Source organism: Lepeophtheirus salmonis, chromosome 8, assembly GCF_016086655.4.
Source record: "Lepeophtheirus salmonis chromosome 8, UVic_Lsal_1.4, whole genome shotgun sequence".
NCBI classification, from domain to species: Eukaryota; Metazoa; Arthropoda; class Copepoda; order Siphonostomatoida; family Caligidae; genus Lepeophtheirus; species Lepeophtheirus salmonis.
Window position 1 is genome coordinate 6761589 of NC_052138.2, and position 11018 is coordinate 6772606.

Below are 11018 nucleotides of genomic sequence, written 5' to 3' on the forward strand. Positions count from 1 at the left end.
TAAATTTCTCACTCTTTTCAATTGAGACACTCCTTGTTGTAAGATTTATACTACTCTAAGATTATTTTTTTGCAGAAATTAATTTTCAATGGAATAAACATGTCAATAGTGTGGAATGTACATAATGCGAAGCTTCATGAATACCAAAAAAAATATCTTTATTGAAAATCTCTCAACCTTCCTAAAAAAAGTGTAAGGAGAAAAAGATGTGGAAATCTGTTGACAGCTAGCCAATTCTTTAAATAATATGTATAAACTGAAAACCCCACAGGATGGAAGATATGGTTCTAGGTTATTTTGTCATGAACATTTCGTCCCCTTTTTATGTTTTATATTATGGGTTCGAACTTCATTCTTGTATCTCGATTTGATTAATTGGTTCTAGGAAAATTGCCATTGGGATATTTTCCAATCATTTAATAACACAATCACAATACTTTGGCCCAAAACTTGTTTTGTGGAATGGCAAGGCCACCAAGCAGGTTAAAAACTACTTCCAGCACTCCACAAAGCATTGAAACCCCCTCTAAATACTTTAAAATGAACTTTGAGCACATTGGTTCTTTAAGACTATGGAATGTAGACCAAGCAGGTTAAAAATCCATGCCGTTGCTTCACAAAGTCTTAATATCCCTTCCAAAAGATATATAATAAAACCAGGACCCCTTGGTTGATTGAAACTACGCCAGGAACACTAAGCAACTTAAACCCCACCACCAACACTTCAAAAATGCTTTAGGCCCCATCCAAATACTTCAAAATATACCACAGGACCATGGACTAATAAAGGGTACGGCAAATACACCAATCAGATTAAAAGATTTTTTTCCAAAAAATTCCAAAAACCAAGCCTCTCCCCCTCAAAAAAAATAATTCTTAAAATAAATCTTATTGGTGCTAACCCTGGCGAAAAGGTGATTGCACAAGCGTAATTAAGTACGACTGCAATATCCCACTCTATATAAATCTTTCGACTGTATTTAATTTATTTTCCCGTATATTTTGAAGCTTTTATTTTTGGTAGAATTTGATTTTGATTAGTTATTTTTTTTTTTTTTTTGCCTTAAGACTTAAATTTAATTGATTATTTATCGATCTAACAAAGTTTTTGACATGAACATTAAACACTTTACTCAAACTAAGTAAAAGCAGTAATACTTATTTGCTATAATACAAAAAAATATGTACCTATACACATACTATGTAGTTTTTTTTTAATATATGGGATTTAAAATTAATGGACTGTTAGGTTCCTCTTTTTTAAAGGATATTTTTTGTTATTAAATATCTCTTTTCAAAATTATATAATACATTTTTTGTTAAGAAAGGCATTGCAAGAGAGGTTTGAGGACCTAGAAAACTTCCGTATTTTTAATTTACTTGAAACTCTGATTGGAAATAAAATATGCTTATCATCCTCTAAACTTTTTGATTCTATTTTTTTCTGATATAAGATTAATTCAGATCTCCTAACAGTCAAATGGAATGAACTCCGATGATATAAATCAAACATGCTTTGTAATAAAGTGTTAAAATATGTTCTTTGCATAGTAGGATTTGGTTAAAGGTATATTTCCATATTTAAATATATTCTGGAACTGCTACTGGAGCCAGGGAACAATACCTTCCTCCAAGAATTGTGCTGATGTACTCCTTGGTGTTGATCTTCATCCCAACCGGCACAAATACCCACGGATACATCCTTATCTCAGTCATGGGCGCCCAAACCATCACAGACTCTGGCTTCTACACTCTGTTGACTTTATGGTTACCCAGCTCACCTTTTTTGGCCATAATCCGATCATTTTGGGGATTAAAAGACTGTTCCAAGGTTAAAATCTTCTCATCACTGAACACAATGTTGGGAGGCGTGTCAGTTCTCAGCTTCTAATGATTGGCATTCCTTCTCTCAAGTCTTTAAGCCTTGACCTTGCCTGACAGTTGCTGTTGCTTCTTCAATTTGTGGGGTTACATCCCAAGGTCATGCCGGATCAGGCATCTCATTATTATTGATGGAAACTACGCCAGGAACACCAAGCAACTTAAACCCCACCACCAACACTTCAAAAATGCTTTAGGCCCCATCCAAATACTTCAAAATATACCACAGGACCATGGACTAATAAAGGCTACGGCAAATACACCAATCAGATTAAAACCCAGAGCCAACACTTCACAAAGCATTTAGCCCCCTCTAAATGCTATAAAACAATCCCCAGGGTTATGGGCTGATTAAAGCTATGACAAAGACATCAAGCAAGTTAAAAACCGCCGCCAACACTGCACAAAGCATTTAGGCCTACTCCAAATACTTTAAAATAAACTTCAGGCCCATCTATTGATAAAGGTTATAGTCTTAATGCTTTGTGAAGTGGTGGGGGTGGTTGTTAGCCTGCATGGTGTCCCAGCCGTAGTCTTAAACAACCCATGTGTGCAGGTTCATTTTTAATGCTTTGTGAAGATGCAGGAGCGGGTTGTAACCTGCTGGATAACAATTTGATGACTAGAGATGACCATTTTCTCCGGAACAGGAGAAGAAAGAAAATAGTTATTAAATAATTTATGAATAATAATAAAAAGGAGTTATAATACTATCTGGAAGAGCATAAGCTCTAATCACGCAATCTGTTGTTATAAAAAACATCATTTTTGATAAGAAGTTCGTATTTGTCGTAGCTGTAAATTTATATCAACATAACGTGGTATTCGAAGCAACTCCTTCATATTAAAATTCCCCATAAATTGTAATTGATGGAAGAGAGATGGACAAACTCTAGATTTACAAGATAAACTGTATCTTTTTGCGTTAGTGAAGTGACGTTGTGAGCTTTATGATTAGTGTTATCGAGATACAACATTAAAGTTTGAACCGATACTATTAAAAAATTAAAAGGGGTCCAATATGTCATGCAAAAATAATTCCTTGAGGCAAAATTAGGGCCTACCAAAAAGTTTTGCGTCAAAATTACGAGTCACAAGAGAAAAAAATATTTTATTCCTCTTAAAAAGCACTGTTTTGAGCATTAAAGCAGGGCTTACATGACGGTCGCACTCTACCTTCAAGAGTGATGTGCATCTTAGACATTAAAGTTACCGAATCAGAATCCACGAAACCAAAATATGTCATGATTGCCTGTTACAATATCAGAACCATAAACAATATTCACATTTTTACACGCACATGACTTGTGTTTTCACCTTGTTTGAAGAAAAACCGTAAAATATGGCGTACTTTCTCTTTATTCATGTCCATCTTTGACGACAGATACGGAGTAAAACTGTCTAAATAGTCTATTATTGAAGAAAAAAATCTTCATTACTTTTCATTATGCTCCCGAACTTTAAATCAGATAATATGCCGAGATGTATTTATCCTCATAAATCATATTTAAGGATTCATATGTATATTAAGCAATTTTTAATGGAGGTGTAGTGAATTTAATCAGCTGTTTTGGATTCTTTTTTCCCCCAATGGGAGGGCTGGTACATTTAACAGGTGCTACCAAAATCTAATATTGTAACAATCATATGACAAAATACCTAAATCATTCAAAGAACAAACTTTTTAACAAATTTCAAGAAAAATAAATATTCTCATTAATTTAATCACATCATTAATGTGTGTGGTATCATCACTCACGCATTTAACGACATAATCAGATTATAATATATAGACACTCTAGTTAAATATTTTCAAATTTGTCATAAACTATGCATGTGATTTGACCTTTCACATGAATGAAATAGTTTTTTTTAGATACAGATTATATACAACGACTTCAATCTTACCCTGATAATGAGGTATCAGGGTAAATGATAAAATATCATAGACTCTTTTCCATCAAAATCAAAAAGGGCACGGTCTAATTAATCTTTCTCAGTTATTGTTTTAGCACACTTTAGAATGTTAGACATAAATCATTAGACAACCTTGGGGGAAAGAAAGTTCAATCTCATGTTTATTACTTTTCTAAAAAGTCATAAATATCAAGGAATTTGTCTGTTGAGTGTAACTCATTTAAACAAAAGTGCATCAGTTGATTTGATTTACATAGTAGTATATATTTTCGAGAGAGGGGGGGGGCAGATTGTTGGGGTTCTTCAGTTTCTAGAAAGGTATAACGGGGACTACATAACTCAATCTTGAGCAGCTGGGACTCATGTTCGTAACTTTCAACCTCGTTTCTTTTAAATAGGAGAAAAAATCATTGTCTTATTTTTTTTTTTAAACTGTCATAATTTTACAATTTTAAAGATCATTCAGCGCCCCAACAACATGAATGGTATTTATCTTTGACAAATAGTTCCAAAGTATTTTTGAGGTAGTGTAATAATTAATAGCCATTTATTGGTGTTTTGAAACTAACCAAAAGTAGGATACTTGATACACCAGGGAGGAGACATGATACAGGTTAGTAGGATACATGTTACAGGGTAGGATTATACATTTTACAACAGGAGAAAACATAAGAAAACTGCCATTTGTTATAGTCAAGCATCTATTTTACTTTTTATTACAGTTTGTCAGCATAAAATAAACTCCTATAATTACATATATTATGTAAACAAATAAAACTTTTACAGAAATAAAGCATAGTTAATAATATTTTTTTTTTTTTTTACTATTTACTGTGATTGATAACTAGAGTATAACATGGCTATTAAAACAAAATGTAATTAAATATATATATATAAACATATATAGTACGAGTATACATAATAAAAATAGGGTGTAACAAGTCTTCTCCATCGTGTTGGAATCTGAATACAGGATGTTAACTGAATATTGAAACTAATATATGTCATAAGCATGTTAATTAATTTGAACAAACTGATAGAAAATGACATTCAATAAATTAAAATTAAAATCTCATGTTTTATAATAGAAATATATCTGAACAAACACTGGTTTTATGTTAATTTGATAAACAAAGGGAGACATTTAATTGTATAAGAATATGGCGGTGAGATAACTTTGCATTTTAAAGTTATTGGATGTGTCACAGGTCTAACCAGTATCTTCTCTCTCCCCTTCATAAATTTCCTTTTTTAATCCAAGTATTCGCTAACATTCGTAAAACATTTTGTGATAATATTATTGTCATTTTTATACCATTTTAGACGAAAATACTAAAAATATATATGAAATAATCATATACCAGAGTATGGCATAGACTAACAGGATATATCACCGGAGCGACCTGTACATCATTATAACCATTCATCACTGTTTAAAAAAAAGAGAGGGGGAAGTGAAGCATAAATAAAGGACTTTTCCCAATTTGTTTGTTTTTCCTGAATAAGTCCCGTTTAAATTACCCAATTTGGACAACCCGCACTAATTTAAAATTCAAGCATGACAATGGAACTATTGACATCAATTTTAAGTCTCAAGCATAATTATTTATAGAGTTAATGGCGTCCTTGTGGGTGCACCCACAACAAAGGCACACAATAATGGCTGTACGGCGTAAGTATTATTTCATTTACAGTTTTGTACACAAAATATGATGATCATACTTTCATAAACACGGGTTTTATGACCATCCTCACTAAGTTATCAAGCCCTTGTCATAATCATTAGGCTCTTTTTTTTAGGTAAAATATGTATATAATGAAATCAGGGTTATGATTAGATACATGATCAGATATCTGAGGGAGCCAGATTCCTAGAAAAGCCAATTAGAGGAAGGATAAATTTGGCACAAATTGACTGTTGTGTAATCCCATTGAATCTTGCAACAAAGAAGAAATACTTTAGTGCAAAACTCCCAAATCCTGATCTTCAATTACTGCAAAAGGTTGAACGTGATATCCGTGGTGGTGATGATGAAATGTCTCCATCTAACAAGATTCCCGAAGATCTCGCCAATTTCAAATTTTCTTCAACTACTAATGTGGACGTCTTTTAGGTTATTTAAAACTGCCAATACTGATTGAATGCAAAAATTAATGGAAGAAAATCTGTATAAAATCTTGATGTGTCGATATAGTATATCAAAATTTATGAATGACCTATGAAAACATTATAAAAATATAATTATGGGTAGTTCCTTTGATATTTAAATACAGTTTTCTTACTTAGATATTGTTGTTTTATGTCCTAATGTAACTTAAAAGAGCAAGTTGACACACGCTAAATAGGACAAAAACAACAAAAAACGAAGACGAAAAGTCTCCAAAGAAAAAAATTAAAATGTATATTGTAGGATCAGAGCATTTTTTAACATTAAATTTGTTGTTCAGTCATGAAGGGGGGCGACCTAAAGTAGTGTTCGTTTTTTCTTCCTTTTTTGAGAGTAAATACACTTCTGAAAATTAAAAATATTATTCTCTATCTGACTTACACAATCTGCAGACATTTACTACATTTTGTTTGTTTCATCCAAACATCCATTCGTAGAGATTTAGTGATAAACGATAGTGAAACCTTCACGTGTAGTGAGATATTATAATTTCTTGTTATATTCCATCTTTTTTTTTTAAATGTGATTTTAGTTTAATTTTGACAAATTCATTATTACTATTTAATATAAAAAAACTAGCAATAGGGGGAGGGTAATATCAAATTCAATTTTAATCCAATTTTTCGGCTGTACGAGCATCTTTTATACACTCTAAAAAAAAGGGTTTTTCTACGGCCAAACATACCCAGAAAATTACTTTTTCGCCCATGAATGCGTATTTTTTAATCTATTTTAAAAGTAGTGTGAAGAAACTCGCAAAGTTCGGGATCATTTATGTTTAAAACAATGATAATATAACATTTTAAGTTTATAAAGGACAATTTTAAGGTCATATAAAAGGTCAAAGGTCACAAAAAGGTCAACTTCTTCTAAACTTTTATATTAGCGTTTGTACTAGGGTGTCCAATTTTTAGACCTACTTGTTAATTCAATGTTCTTTTGTATTTTAATAAAAAAGTTATATTTGTACAGTTTCAGTCTTCAAGGGTGCTTTTGACCTAGCAATAGCCATTTGAAAATGATTAATGAAATTTGTCTTTTAAAAATATATTTCACTTAAAAATCACCCAAAATATTTGTTTGTTTTCCATATTTATTCGACAGTTAAGACGTTCAATGAAGGTAATACTCCTGATTTGAACACAAAATCCCTTTTGTACATGTGGTATTTAAGGTACACCATTACATAGCCAATAGGCTAGATACAGGTCACTCTGGACTAGGCTGCCTGGTTTTTTACTAACTTTGCAACTTTATAACGTTGCGATTTTTAATTGAACAAACAAAAAACTTTTTTCTGTTTACAATGTTACTTCTACAAGCTGTGTTTAATGCCATGGCAAAAAGTGCACTAACTAGCCCTGTTTTCTCCTACCTATGCTTTGTATATTAGGGAAGTAGTCAAATTCAACCTACTAACACCTCAATTTTGTTTCTGTCTAAAGTATTTTTTCTGTAGTTGTTTATTCTGTATATGAAACATAGTTTACATATTTCCTTAAAAAATATCTATTTGAGAAAGCTTTTCATTAAATGTTGCGAAGACAATCGCTCGAGTATTACATATAAAGAATAAAATACGTAGATTCCTCAATGGAGAACAATAAAACATTCATATAACATGTGCTATACATATATGATGTTTGTTTTACATGAATGATGGTCAAAATAAATGCTAATATGTTATATAATCCATATTAGGCGCTCTAAACAAATATATTTGTAGGAATAGACGTTTTATAAACATACGTTTTAAACCTTTTCTTTCAACAGTAGAAATATTCATTTCATGAATTTTATTTTAAATTTAGTTTTTATACCGAAATGTTTTCTTATACCCACTTATTGATTGATGGATTCAAACACAGAGTTCCGTCCTTTTGTTAACAGGTCAGATTTGAGTTTTTGAGTAGGGAAGACCCGGAAGAATTGCAACACTTTTGGCAAATTTATTCAAGGTTGTGTTGACATTTTGGATCCACAAAATTTAACACAACATACTGCTGTTATTTAAATATATTTGTAAAGGTTATAGAAAGAGGCGTCGCTATTCCCTTTTATTCGGGAGGGGGTCCAAAAGTTTCTAAAGCCCCCTTAAATTGTTATCATTTCTATATGTTGTGTAAAAGTTGCGATTTTGTAACCAAAAAATGAGATGAATAGTATTAGATGAAGGATTTACATTACTTAGGATGAAGATCATGCAATATAATTGAATATCCCATGGATGTTCCATATATTAATGGTGCAGTTTTTGACTATGTCACTACAAATCACTAAATTTTTAGGTATATAAGGCACATTATAAAGTTCAAATGCCACCAGTTATATTATTCATAAATACATAATAACCATGATATTTTAATAGATCAAAAGGATATGATAGTATCGATGTACTGTTTTTAATTAGAATGCTGAATGTTGCAATTGAATATTACATTTTTTGACGAAGAAATTGCAACTTGTACAATTTTCTTATACGAGTTGCAACTTGTACACAAGATATATAAATAATAAACGGTGTTCATAATTTTAGGAGCTAAGCCCCCACAATGATGAAAGTTAGCAACGCCCATTTTTATACCATAGATTTAATTTTCAAACCAAATTCATTTGAATGTGAGCTATTAAAATGTCGTAACTGTCGTCCCATAGTCAGGTACAGTAGTCGTCTTACTTTCTTAGTTTAAGTAAGAAAATTAGATTAATAATATTTTTTGAAGAATAAACAATTGTAGGGGTGTCCGTAGGATTAATTTTTTGGGGGGAGTGCTTAGTTTTTGGAATTTTTTGAAAAAAAAAAAAAAAAATACTTGCAGAAAAATTTGAAAAATTAAATTTTTTCGAAAAAATATTTCTAAAATCCACAGCTATTAACAAAAAATTAGAACTACACCTATTTTTGAAAAAAAATCAAAAATCATTCACAAAAAATTTCAAAAATCTACAGCTGTTCATAGAAAATTAATTTTTTTTTTGGAAAAAACATTGAAAAATTAAATTTCAAAATTTAAATTTTTATGAAAAAATTTAAAAATATCCATAGTCGCTTATAAAAATATTTTTTCTTGGAAAATTATTTCAAAATCCACAGTTGCTCAGAATAAAAAATGTTAAGAAAAAAATTTCAAATATAAAATTGTTAAAAAAAAATCGAAAATCCTTAGCTATTCACAAAAAATTGAAAATTATTTTTTTGGGAAAAAAATGAGAAAAATTAAATTTTCTAGTAACAAGCAAAAACTCCGGAGCACCCATTGTGGGCGCCTCTAAACTAGACCTTTCAAGGTGTTAAATAATTATTCAATTTTAATTTATTTAGTTTAAGATATAATAAGATTTATATTATATAACCTTGAACAAAGAAATTCTCTTTCGCAAACTTCTTCAGGGCATCTAGATTTTCTAGCAGTTTTCTTTTCCTTGGTAGTTGTCATTATTATTTAATTCCTGAGTAAATAGATTCAATTATATTCACAACCTGATTAAATGTTCGTGTCTGCTCATAAAAGACGGAGATTAACACTGAGGATTTGTTGCAGAGTTGTAATATAAGTCCTTGTTGGACTCGGAGTAGAGTTGGGGATCGACATTGGAGTAATTCCAGTAAATGTCCTTGTTCATATACATTCTCTTATTACGGTTGATCTAATGATGATCTGGGATTATAGTAATCCCGTACAATTATCGTTTAGAGTCATTTTTTACCCTTAAAAAATCCCCAAATTAAAATTAGAGTAATAATACTTATGTAAAAGGGTTTTGATTGATTCCGTATCTTGTTCTGAACTCTATATATTCCGATTTTTAGACTGAAAAATAATGAAGAACGACACTCTTCTTTAGACACATAACTTATTTATAATACATACTCATGGCTTATATTATAGAAAAATATTCAATGTATAATTAATAAAAAGGTCTATTTAAAAAATATGCGTCTCCAAGGATTTTTGTTCTATTTTGTAGTGATCCCATTTTTTAGATGGGGGAGGTACTAGCAAGTACTCAACATGACCATCATATTTTCCCCCAATTTCAATGCCAATGTCATGATGTCATGATCCATAAAAGGAAGATGGAGGTAATCGAAGGAAGATACTTTAAATTTGATCATCAATCTCAAGAGATGTTCGAATTCAGATTTCCACGAGGGACGAGGGAAGGTGAATTCATCCGAGGAAAACTACAGACCTCATAAGGGAGTAGGGTGGGCTCCTTCCTTGGGAATGAGATACCAGGATCGAAACAATAAAGTGATCCATTCACAATGAGTAGATAATTTTAATATTTCAAAATGAGATCACTTAAAAAATACAATCTTGAATGAGATAATTTTGATAAAATTATATCAAGTGATAGCTAAAATAATCAATAATTCAATTGAAAAAATTCAGAGGAGAAAAAAGGGCTTCATTAACACAAGATAATGAGTCTCAAAAAATCTTTGTATCCAGTTTCTCCAAGAAATTGAATTAAAATGATTTGCTCTATACCAAGTGGTCCATACTTTGAATTTTAAACTTCAACAAGAAATAATCATTTAATTATCGATAGATTTTCAAGAAAAGTAATACTATAAATAGATGTGTGTCAGAGCTCTCTTAATTATTAATGTAGCCACCCTTAGCGGCAATTATGGCTTCTAGGGGGCGGTGGTAGGCCTTGCACTCGTTGCAGATGTATTCCAATATCATAAACCCTCCTGCGTTGAAACTATCCCAGTCACCCCTACCTATTTATTTGTAATAAGAAACTAGCAAATAAAGGAGAAGCGTGTAAAAATTATAATGGCAATAAGAATAATAAAACTTCATGTTATTTCTTCTGAAATATTTGATAAATGTTATCCAGTTGGCAAGCATTTCTGACCCTTCTATTTTGCTAAATAAATAAGGAATAGCTACTCCCTATGTTATGAATATACGCCTCGCAAAATCTAAAGGCCTTGACGAATTGCATTTTTTTTTTTACATTACCACATACAAACAAATAGCACGTCGTAATTGTAGTTATTGCTCCTAGTGAAAATAATTAATGATACATTATTTA